Raw genomic sequence first — 13,092 nt, forward strand, 5'->3', positions numbered from 1 at the left:
AGCTATCCAGCTCACTGAGGGAAGAGTGATTGAATGGGCATTCTCGAGAGAAGGATATCTTTGGAAAACAATGCAATTTAGAGATGGGAGTGTTTGATTGGAAAACAATATTGCTTGTGGAATGAAAGTTATCATTTCATTAATTAATGTGATAGAATTGTCCAATCTTTAAAACTTAATTTTAGAAATACATGTATATTCATTTGAGCACTTAATATGCATTGTCATAATCTATTTGTTCACATTTGAATGAAACACTCATTTGAAGAGTGGTGGCACCTCACAATCCCCAGGTGATCCTCCATGGTATAGGTTAAAGGGCTAGGCAATGTGGGACATCAGTGTTTGATGGAGAGAGATTGACTGCAGCATGAAAACACAGATTACCTCAATGCTTAAAACAATTGCAATTATGAATAAATTATTCAAAATGATTCTTGCCATATTAGTATTCCTGATAAGTGATTAAAATTATTGAAGCTTTGTAAATCTGGGTGAGAGTTGCTCCCTGCACTTTGTGATGGAAGATGTTACGTTCTGGTCCAGTGGTCGCCATTACACAGACACTCGAACATTGGTGTCTCTTATTATGTCAGGTGTTATGAATGTTCTCTGTGGTTTAATTCTGATTTGTGAGGGCTTTTGCAGTGCAGTGGCAGTGTCCCTACCTCTGAACCACAAGGTCTGTGTTCAAATGCAAACCTGCATTGAAGGTGTGTTTCTAGGAAGGAGAGGCAAGAGAGGAGGGGAGTGGTGTTTTTGAGAAGGGAAAACGTCATGGCAGTACTTAGAGAGGATATTCCTGATGGATCATCCAGTGAAGTTGTATGGATGGAATTGAGAAAAATGAAGGGTGTAATCACATTGTTGGGATTACACTCTCGCCCCGCTCTGCGCCCCCCCCCCCAATACTCAGCAGGAAATTTGGGAGAAAATACATGGGGAGCTCGCCAAAGGCTGTAAGAATGATAGGGTTGCAAGAAAAGGGGATTTTAACCTTCGAAATATGGACTGGGAATGGATTGGAGAACTTACTCGGTACATTCAGGAAAATTTTCTCAATTAATATGAAGGCGGTCCTCCATGAGAAGGGGCAAAACCCAACCTTCTCTCAGGAAATAAGGCAGGGCAAGTGACAGAGGTATTAGTGGGGGAGCACTAACTGCTATTCGATTAGTTTTAAAATAGCTAAGGAAAAGGATAGACTGGTCGACAAGTTAAAGTGTATGGAGCTGACAGTGGGGTCTTTGGACATTACAATCTGTAAGTGTGATTTGTAGAAACCTTTTCTGAGTCTTGTAAATGAGAGTGAGATTCACTCTGCATTCAGGTCTCTATTATTCTTTACAAGCCTGATGGATTATGTTCATATACTAAATGCTTATCTCTATTTATAATTGTAATTGAATCTTTAATATTGCAGTGTACAAATAATTTTCGATGTGGTATATCAATTATAAAGAACCTGACCTCTAATGGGAGTATCCATTTGAATTGAATAACTTGCGTGCCTTCTGAACATGGAGGGAACCGACATGATATAAAACAGAAAGTGCTGCAAATACTTTATATGTCAGACAGCATTTGGAGAGCGAAAAACAGAATGAATGTTTCTTTCATCAGAGAGAGTGACTGAGAGAGTTAATGATGAGAAAACAGACAGAATTCATTCAGAATCTGAGAGTAAATGTGTATCCTGTAAACAGTGAAGGGGGACATGACGGAGTACCTCACCTGTTCACAGTATCTGGATTATACAGCTTTTCAAATTATAAATCTCCATAATGTATTATTGGAGGCTGGGATTTGTTTACAGACCAGTTTGGAGAGAAATATAAATAATTTCTTTCTCTCTTGTTCTGTTTGAGTGTTCGAATAAAAATGTCACTGGAAGGTGGGATCAGAGTGGGACTAAACACTGTCTCTGTCTGAGCCTGTGGGAGTGATGACCCTTCAGTGTCTCTGTACCTCTGTCAGTGATAATGTGAGTGTGTGTGAGAGGGAACTGCCTGCATTGTTACTTGAGTCTCAGCTGGAAGGTGGGAAGAAGAGCAGAAGGGAAAGGCTGTGCTGGTCGAGAGAGCAGGAGAGGCTTAAATGACACAGTAACAATATTAACCAAAATGGTGCAAGGAACGGGGTCAGGTTGAGGTGGGAGAATGGGAGAAGAGAAGAAACAAAAGATTGGGGTGTAAATGATCCTCACTAACTGTCATCTGAAAACAAACAAAACAAAAGAAAATGGTGACAGAGATAAGAAGGTGAGGTACTCTGTCATGTCCCCCTTCACTGTTTGCAGGATGCACATTTACTCTCAGATTCTGAATGAATTCTGTCTGTTTTCTCATCATTAACTCTCGCATTGCCAGTTACTCTCAGTTTTAAAGGATCTTGTTTCAGCAAGCGGGCCTTGAGTCAAGCAACCAATTCATTGAATTTACAGAAATTCTGTTCCAGCCCAGTTTCAGTGGGAAGACACGGGGAAATGCCCTCTGGCTGTTGGTGTGATGGACCCTTCCTCTCAGATCCTGAGAACTTCGCATGAAACAAAGAGTCTGTCACTGACGAGCAATCTTTGTGCACGTGACGTGTCTCCTACATGTGCACTGGACATGACAGAGATAGTTTGTGGTGAAGAGGCTGGAGGATACAGAGAGAGGGAGAGGTGGAGCTGTAGGAGGTGATTACAGAGATAGGGAGGGAGGGCAGGGTCTGGAGGTGGTTACAATGATAGGGTGGTGTTTTGGGGCATGGTGATGTCACAGAAACGTGGAGGAGTGCAGGTCCTGGAGGAGGTTACGAAGATAGGGAAGCATGTTATTATTCCTGATCACCCAGCACTCCCTACACTTACAATCCTTGCCCTTCACCCGAACGGGAACATAATGACCCTGAACTCTCTATCTCATTTTCAGAGGCTTCCCATTTTCCAGCCCTCCTTTTACCTGTGAACAATCAACTTTTGAAAAGTCTTGCCTAATATATTCAAAATTAGCCTTTCTCCAATTTAGAACATTAACTTTCGATCCAATCTATCCTTTTCCATCACGATTTTAAAACAAGTAGAGCTTTGATCTCTGACCCCAAAGTGCTCCCCAGCCCTCCCTCATTTCCCAAGAGAAGGGCAAATTTTGCTCCTTTTACAAGTAGATTCACCCACGTACCGAATCCAGTGACAGAGACACAGTGGGGTCAGTCTGCTCTCCCCTGGGTCAGTGACAGAGACACAGTGGGGTCAGTCTGCTCTCCCCTGGGTCAGTGACAGAGACACAGTGGGGTCAGTCTGCTCTCCCCTGGGTCAGTGACAGAGACACAGTGGGGTGAGTCTGCTCTCCCCTGGGTCAGTGACAGAGACACAGTGGGGTCAGTCTGCTCTCCCCTGGGTCAGTGACAGAGACACAGTGGGGTCAGTCTGCTCTCCCCTGGGACAGCGACAGAGACACAGTGGGGTCAGTCTGCTCTCCCCTGGGTCAGTGACAGAGACACAGTGGGGTCAGTCTGCTCTCCCCTGGGACAGTGACAGAGACACAGTGGGGTCAGTCTGCTCTCCCCTGGGTCAGTGACAGAGACACAGTGGGGTCAGTCTGCTCTCCCCTGGGTCAGTGACAGAGACACAGTGGGGTCAGTCTGCTCTCCCCTGGGTCAGTAACAGAAACATAGTGGGGTCAGTCTGCTCTCCCCTGGGTCAGTGACAGAGACACAGAGGGGTCAGTCTGCTCTCCCCTGGGACAGCGACAGAGACACAGTGGGGTCAGTCTGCTCTCCCCTTGGTCAGTGACAGATACATAGTGGGGTCAGTCTGCTCTCCCCTGGGTCAGTGACAGAGACACAGTGGGGTCAGTCTGCTCTTCCCTAGGTCAGTAACAGAGACACAGTGGGGTCAGTCTGCTCTCCCCTGGGTCAGTGACAGAGACACAGTGGGGTCAGTCTGCTCTCCCCTGGGGTCAGTGACAGAGACACAGTGGGGTCAGTCTGCTCTCACCTGGGGACAGCGACAGAGACACAGTGGGGTCAGCCTGCTCTCCTCTGGGTCAGTGACAGAGATGCAGCGGGGTCAGTCTGCTCTCCCCTGGGTCAGTGACAGAGACACAGTGGGGTCAGTCTGCTCTCCCCTGGGTCAGTGATAGAAACATAGTGGGGTCAGTCTGCTCTCCTCTGGGTCAGTGACAGAGACACAGTGGGGACAGCCTGCTCTCCCCTGGGGTCAGTGACAGAGACACAGTGGGGACTGCCTGCTCTCCCCTGTGTCAGTAACAGAGACACAGTGGGGTCAGGCTGCTCTCCCCTCGATCAGTGATAGAGACACAGTGGGGTCAGTCTGCTCTCCTTTGGTCAGTGACAGAGAGACAGTGGGGACAGCCTGCTCTCCCCTGTGTCAGTAACAGGGACACAGTGGGGTCAGGCTGCTCTCCCCTCGATCAGTGATAGAGACACAGTGGGGACAGTCTGCTCTCCTTTGGTCAGTGACAGAGAGACAGTGCTCTCCTTCCCCCTTCCACTTCTTGATGGTGGTGATGATGTATGCATTTGGACATGCTACTCGGCAGAGTCATGCTCTTGGAGAAAGTGAGGACTGCAGATGCTGGAGATCAGAGTCGACAATTGTAGTGCTGGAAAAGCAAAGCCTATCAGGCAGCATCCGAGGAGCAGGAGAGTCAATGTTTCAAGCATAAGCTCTTCATCAGGAATGGGGGTGTGTTTGGGGAGGGGGGCGGTTTAAGGGGGCAGCGAGATAAACGGGAGGGGCGGGGGTGAGGCTGGGGAATGGTACCTTGGAATGTAATGGGTAGATGGAGGTGGGGGTGATGATGATAGGTCAGAAAGGATGGTGAAGCAGACAGATGGGAAGGAAGATGGACAGGTTAGGCAATTCAAAAGGACTATGCTGCGTTGGATGGTTGGATCTGAGATAAGGTGGAGGGAAGGGAAATGAGGAAACTGGTGAAGTCTACATTGATCCTGTGTGGCTGGAGGATCCCAAGGCGGATGATGAGGCATTCTTCCTCCAGGCATCAGGTGGTTAGGGTTTGCTGGTGGAGGAGGCCCAGGACTTGAATGTCCTTGGCAGAATGGGAGGGGGAATTAAAGATTAGATTCCCTACAGTGTGTAAACGGACCCTTCAGCCCAACAAGTCCACACCGACACTCTGAAGAGAAACCCACTCAGACCCATTTCCCTCTGACTAATGCACCTAACACTATGGGCAACTTACCGTGGCCAATTCACCTAACGTGCACATCTTTGGACTGTGAGAGGAAACCAGAGCACCCAGAGGAAACCCACGCAGACAATGTGCAAACTCCACACAGGCAATCACCCAAGGCTGGAATCAAACCTGGGACCCTGGTGCTGTGAGGCAGCAGTGCTAACCAGTGAGCCCACCGAGTGGTGGGGCTGCTTAGTGACTGTGTCCCAGAAAGAAACTGAAGACGGACAGAGTCTTTGAAGAAGCGGGGTCTGGGTGGGTCACACATTGGTGGGTCCATGTGGATTTGTTGGGCCAAATGACCTGTTTCCACGCTGTCAGTAATCTAATCTAAAAATGTTCTCTGCAACATTCCGCAAGTAGGTTTCCTGTGTCCCCAGTGTAGAGGAGACCACACCGAGAGAAACGGACAGAGTAGATGGTGTGTGTGGAATTACAGGTAACTCTCTGTCAGATGTGCAAGGATCCTTTGGGGCCTTGGATGGAGGTGAGGGGGGAGGTATGGGTACAGGTTTGCACTTCTTGCGGTGGCAGGGGAAGTTGCCAGGAGTTGAGGGCGGGTTGGCGGGGCGTGTGCACCTAACAAGGAAATCGCGGAGGGAATGGTCTCTGTGGAATGCTGATAGGGGTGGGGATGGAAATATATCCCTGGTGGTGGGGTCTGTTTGTAGGTGGCAGAGGATGACATGTTTATTCGGGAGGGTGGTGGTGTATATGTGAGGACCAGGGGGGTTCTGTCCTTGGTGCGATTGGAGAGCTGGCGTTCAAGGGCGAATGAGCAGGAAGTGGAGGAGATGCACTGGAGGGTACCATCGATCACCTGGGAGGGGAAACTGTGGTCCTTGAAGAAGGAGGCCATCTAGGATGTTCGATGGTGGAATTTGTCCTCCTGGGGGCAGGTGTGGCGGAGGCGGAGGAATTGGGAATAAGGGAAGGCATTTTTACAGGAGTGGGGGTGGAAGGAGGTGTAGACCAGGTAACTGTGGGAGTCTGTGGGTTTGAATTAAATGTCCATGTTGAGTCTGTCACCGGAAATGGAGATGGAGAGGAGGAGAAAGGAAGGAGAAAGGGGAAAGGTCCCTTCCTAACATGGTGCCATTATTTAAGAAAGGTGGTAAGGAAAAGCCAGGAAACTATAGACTGGTGAACCTGTTGTCAGTGGTGCGTGAGTCTTGAGAAAAAAATAATCAAGTTAAAAAATTACATGAAAAAGGACACATTGTTTATACAACGAGCTTGTGGAGAGGCCTGCATTGGGACGGCTTAGGAGAATTTTTGTATCCAGACATTGAAAGCTGAATGTTGGATTATTTGAGGAGGAATTGTTTTTTTCATTTGTTCAGTTAAGTGTTTGATTTTTAAAAAATATTTTTTGTTTATATTTCTTTGCATGCTTCATAATAAATCTGTGCTTAAGGAAAGATAGTTTAATTTATTATATAATTTCTTTAGATATCTGGAAAAGAAAATCTGACAAGCAAAGACATTTGCCCCACCTCCCCTTCCAATGTGAAATTAAAATTACTCTGCAATTTGGGAGACTGGAGACTATAATTGCTTGCAACAAGGAGAATCTTGCATGCAAATTGACGAATGCCAAGATATTCTGTGACACAAACACTCAGCTTCAAGGTCATCACTGATTCTTCTACATCTTTGGACTGTGACTTGTGTATTCACCTGCAGAAGCCTGAAGGAAAATGTCGAACCCACCCCCTCCCCATCAGGCGTATTCATCATGAACAACTCATGCTTGCAAAGCCTCATGTAAATTCAGTTTCTTGAAGTTTCCATTCTAACAATTTTCTGTTTAAATTTTAGTCATTTCCTAGAATTCATGCAAGAATGATTCTAAGTAGTCTCCCATTTATTGCCCCACACATTAAAGAACAACTACTAGTTAACAAATTAAATTCATAAGGAGTGGGTACATGGGAAGACCAAGAGCTGACTTTCAATCAGCCTACAAAAATGTAGGGAAAAATACAACATGATTAGGGATGACAGCACCCAGAGACAGCCAATTGGAAGCCATTCTCATTCTTCTAGTTCCACAGTTAGCAGAACTAAAGTGACTATTCACAGCTTTTGTCATTTTAAAGGTTTACAAATATTAAAAAGGTTAAAAGTTGATGACTCAACTTGTCTTCCAGTTGAAGCTTTCTGGTCTTCAATAGCACTCCACTTCTCAACTGAGAATCTGTAAGTCGTTCAAAGCCAATTCCACAGCATCTTGTGCAGTTACTTTGAGCACAGGAAAGAAGAAGCCTCTCCATTCTGAAGCACTGGAGTACCACCTTTGATTTTTAAAACAATTGATTTGGGTGGCACGGTGGCTCAGTGGTTAGCACTGCTGCCTCACAGCACCAGGGATCCGGGTTCAATTGCTGCCGTGGGACACTGTCTATGTGGAGTTTGCACTTTCTCCCCGTGTCTGTGTCGGTTTCCTCCCCCAATCCAAAGATGTGCAGGCCAGGCAAGTTGGTCATGCTAAATTGCCCATAGTTTAGGTCCGTTAGTCAGGGTAAATGATGGGGATGGGTTACTCTTTGGAGGGTCGGTGTGGACTTGCTGGGACAAAGGACCTGTTTCTACACTGTAGGTAATGTAAAATGCAATCATATAAGGTGCTATTGAAAGCTTCTTCATTTTCAGATTAATGTGAAAGAGATATTGAGGACGATGAGAGATAGATTTAGTGAATTGGTTTCATAACAAGATCATTCAGACAGATAACTGTCCGTCAGGAAGGGTATGAAGGTGGTTTAGAAGTCCCCGTGGCTATTCCTCTCTCAAACAGATATTCCATTTTGGGTATTGTTGAATGAGAAAAATAGAAGTGGTTGTCAGATCTTGGGCACTAACAATGAATTTTGTGTTAAATGTGTTTGTCAAGTTTTAAAGGAATAATCGTTTTCGGGAGCTCTCCTGTCAGGGACACAGACAGGAGATTCTGCAGTAGTGAGTGTGAATCGAGGATAGTACATTGCTTTTCTGGTACCAGGGTGAAAGACGTCTCAAAATGTTTGAAGCAGATTGTCAAAGGGGAGAGTGAGAAGCTGGAACTGGGAAAGGGTTAAAGCTTTACAGAGTGAGTACAAGTGGTTAGGTAGAAGGTTAAAAAAAGTAGTAGTATGAAAAGTAGCAATCTCTTGTTTACTTCTGGTGCCAAGTTCTAATGAGGGAAGGAATAAAAGGACAGGACAGATAAATCAATGGTTGACGAGGCTCTGCAATGTGCAGAGAGTCACTTTCTTGGAGCATTGAGCCACCATGCTGCCCCTTTCTAGCACCACTCTGATTTTGACTCTAACCTCCAGCATCTGCAGGACCCACTTCTGCTGAATGGAAAAGACTGGCAGCTCAATGATTTTACAGAAAGGATAGAAAGAGGCAAGGTGGGAGAAGGACTGGCATTTTTGATTAAGGAAAATATTACGACTGTAATTAGGGAAGATATTTCTGAGGGATCGTTTAGTGAAAATGTAAGGGTTGAAGTTAGAAATAAGAAAGGGGATGATCACCTTGATGGGATTGTACTACCAGCTCCCCAAAAGTCAGAGGGCAATTGAGAAGCAAATATGCAGAGAGATCTCGAATATATGTAAGAATAATAAGTTTGTAATAGGAGGGGATTTTAATTTTCCAAACATTGACTCAGACTGCCATGGTGTTAAAGATTTTGATGGTGAAGTATTTGTTCAATTGCAAGAGAATTTTCGCTATCAATATATAAATCTTCCCACGAGAGACAGACTAATTCTTGAACTTCTCTTGGGAAATAAGGCAGGCCAAGTAACTGAAGTGTTAGTCAGGGATCATTTTGGACCAGTCATCAACTAATAATTTTAAAATAGTTATGTAAAAGGATAAAAGTTAAAGTTCTTATTTGGAGTAAGGCAAATGGGTATGAAAGGGTATGAAACAAGAACTTTCTGGAGCAGAATGATCGCAGGTAAAAGGATGACTGACAAGTGGGAGGCCTTCCAATGTGTGAGAACAAGAATTCTGAAGCATTCTGTTCCTGTTAGAGTGAAAGGCAAGGCTGGTAAGATTAGGGTGCAATGGATGAATAAAGATGTTGAAGTTTAAGTCAAGAATAAAAAAACATCTATTAGAAAGACAATTGAGATCAACTGAATGTCTTGAAGAACGTAAAGAGTTTAGGGGCATTCTTCAGCAGGAAATGAGGAAGGCAAAGAGGGGATAGGAGATTGTCTTGGCAGATAGGGTAAAGATTATCCAAAGAGATTCTATAAGTAGTGAGTGAGGGAGCAACTGGAGAGAGATTAGGATCCCTTGAAGACCAACGAGGTTGTCTTTGTGTTGAAACTCAAGAGATGGGAGAGATAAAAGTGAATATTTCACATCAGTTGTTATTGTTGGGAAAGAAATGGAGGCTAGAAAAATCAGGGAAATAAATACTGATGTTTTAGAAACACTTCACAGTCCAGAAGAGGAAGTGCTGGAGATCTTAAAAACATGAAGATAGATAAACCTTGAAGACCTAATCAAGTGTGTCCCAGGACGTGGTGGGAAGTTAGAGAGAAGATTGTCAGGCCCAGAGCAGAAATATTTGTATCATCTATAAACATGGGTAAAGTACTGGAGGACTGAGGTGTGGCAAAAATGTGATTGTTTAAGAAGGGATGTGAGGAGAAGCCTGGAAACGATCGACCTGTGAGTCTGACCTCAGTGTGGGTCCTCGGCCCTGGGTAGTGTTGTAGGGCAGAGAGAGACCTCAGGGTTCAAGTGCATAATCCTTTGAAATTTGCATCACAGGTAGACAGTCTGGTTAAGAAGGTGATTAGCATGCTTGCCTTCATTGTTCAGACTTTTGAGCATAGGAGTTCTGACATTATATTGAATTTGTACAGGACAGTGATGAGGCCTCTTCTGGATTAATGTGTGCAATTCTCATCGCCCTGTTATAGGAAGGATATTATTAAACTAGAAAGGGTTCAGTAAAGATTTACCAAGATGTTGCCAAGAATAGAGGGCTTGAGATATAAAAATGGGCTGTTGCATTGGAAGGTGAAGGGTGACCTTATTGATGTTTAAAAAAATCATGTGGGGCATAGATCAGATGAATGACAAGGGTCTTTTCCCTCGGGTGAGGAGTTCAAACTAGGGGGGTATATTTTTAACGTGAGAGGAGAAAGATTGAAAAGAAGATGAGGGCCTTCGTTTTTACTAGTTCATGTGTGGAATGAACTACCAGAGGAAGTGATGGATGTAAGTACAGTTACAATGTTTAAAATACATTTGGATAAGTTCATGAATAGGAACGTTTGGAGGGATTATGGGCCAAGCACAGGAAGGTGGGAATAGCTTATGTTTTGGAACATGGTCAGTGTGGCCTGGTTGGTCTGAAGGGTCTGTCTCCGTGCTGTATGACTCAATGACTCCATGGCATTATGGTAGGCAGTCAAAAGACACGTTAGTCTCTGCACATGCTCACGGACACATCAGGGGGGAAGGGTGTATTGTCTAGCTAACATCAATTGTTACAGCTAACCTGAGAATGCAACTTTTAAAAAAAGGTTTTGTGATTTACACATGAAAGAAGTGAAACTATCAGCTCCCTCTATCCGGGAATTAACTCCCCCAGGGATGGAGCACAGCCAGTGGGATTAGAGGGAGGGGGGAGGAAGGGAGGGTGGAGGTGTGAGAGGATGCAGCAGGTAAACAGTTTCACCCAGTCTGCCTTTGTCTACTCCTACTTTGCATTTTATTGTCTTGGAATGAAAGCCAAATGTATTTTCAAACTGATCAAATTCCTTTTGTCTTTGGGGTTTACTCCTGATCAATGTGAAAGGCTCAACTTGAGATTGCCAAGAATCAACACAAGGAAGAGAAAGGAAACAAAGTAAATTATTGTTGAAAATAAATGTGCAATCAAAACATACATAACTCTTACAGTATGTTCTTTCCTCTTTCTACAGGAAACTACTCATGTGTTTTAATTTGCCCAGATGTGTTGCTCAGAGTATTCAGTGAGGAAGAGTGGACAGTCATTCCTGTTGTTGCATTTCCCTCTCTGGCCTGCTGTGAACGATTACACCTAACTCCATACCATTTATTTTTCTCCCCACTTCACTCACTGAGAACGGATTATTTAGGATAAACGTAGCATTTGTGTACATTTAATTTCTCTTTTGGTTTTGCTTTTGTTGTCCCACTACCTATGAATTTTTGCAATTTGCAAACAGCACTTTACACTGGCTTTACACCTCCAGTCTCTTTTTTTTTTGCTCCTCAGATGGAGTCATTCCTTGCCCATGAGGAAAGGAGTGTTATCATGTTGCTGCTCCTCCTTCTCCTTTCGGTCCATTCCTCACGTGGACTCCTCGTTCTGTTACCTGCTGCATCTAATGTTGGATTTATTCATCAATTGAATTATTGTTATCACTGGATATATCACGGCGTACTTTAACTGGTTTCTGAAATGTTTCTGTGTCACCACATAAATAAGGGCATTTGTGCAGCAACTGAAGTTTCTCAACATATATCCAATCTGAACAAAGAGACTCAAAGAAACAGAATCCAAGGAATAACCGGCATTAAAGAAATATAAAATATGCAACAACCAGAGAAATATGAAGCTGGCAGATATGGCAAAGAGTACAATCACAGAATTCTTCCTGTTCTCGACCTCTGGATCATTCTCTGTTTTTCTCTGACCTCTCAGTTCCTTCCGCACCTTAATGGCCTCGAAGATATGTCTGACAGTCAGAATGTTGATAAAGAAAATAAAAATGAATGGGAACAATGGTGTTAAAAAAGTCTCAAAATATTTAAAACTTGTCCACCGAGAGTCATAAAGATAACTGTACGCGACATAACAGTACCATGGAACATTGTTGATCATCTTTCCAGGGTAATACACAAAGGAGTTGGGAATATTCTTTAAACAAAAGAAGATGCAGATTGTTGCTAGAACCCTGGTTGCAGTTTTCCCTGTGCAATACTTAGTTTTCATCTCATGTAAACAAATGGCAACAAATTGATCAAAGGAAAAAGCAATGGTGAACCACGCAGAACAGTCAATGCTCAAGCGGCTGAGGACATAGAAAAAGGTACAAACGGGAGTGATTTGCAGGAAACACAGTGGATAATAATAAAGTTGAAATCGGCGAAGGATGATATAAAAAACAATGAACAGTAGATCTGACATTGTCATGGCCACCAGGTAGCGAGTGCTGCATGTAGAAAGGCCACATTTGCCCCAAGCTAAGATTACAATCACCACTAGACTAAATGTAAGAGAAAAAAAAAAGGGACTTGAGGTTATTAATCAAACATTCTCTCTGCCTGAGCCCAGACTGTAAGTAATGACCAAAGATAGTTGTTGTTCCATTTTTTATGAAGTTTAAAGAATCTGAACCATATCATCGCATTCTCTCTAAATGAATCATTTGCACATTTAAAGGACATAGGGAAGAACATGAGCAGCAGATTACTCACAGAAACACAGTCATATACTCAAAGTGTTTTTGGTTCAGCAGCAGTCAATATCATCTGCTTTCCGGGTTACTCTGACTGGGTGGCATTTCCCATAAGCCCATAGCACCCACACAAAGACACCAGGGATTAGTAAAACAGAATAGCAGGCACCTAGTATGGACATCGATCACAACATTCCTCTATTCGGTTTGGGAGTCTCCACAGTTCAGTTTACATCCAGAATTCGACATCCACACTGTATGAACCACAGGCTGGGCATTTAATCACAATATGGATGAACAAATGATAGGGCATTGAGTCCCTTTCTCATGAAGATATTCAGCAGTGAATCCAATCACCATGTCCCAGATTGGATATCCACTTTAATCAGAAAAACTTCAGCATTTGACCTGACTTCCCTCATCTGTCCAAGATCGTA

The sequence above is a fragment of the Chiloscyllium plagiosum genome, unplaced genomic scaffold (genome assembly GCF_037043375.1).
Source record: "Chiloscyllium plagiosum isolate Xiang-an unplaced genomic scaffold, Cpla_swu_hap1 HiC_scaffold_46, whole genome shotgun sequence".
NCBI classification, from domain to species: domain Eukaryota; kingdom Metazoa; phylum Chordata; class Chondrichthyes; order Orectolobiformes; family Hemiscylliidae; genus Chiloscyllium; species Chiloscyllium plagiosum.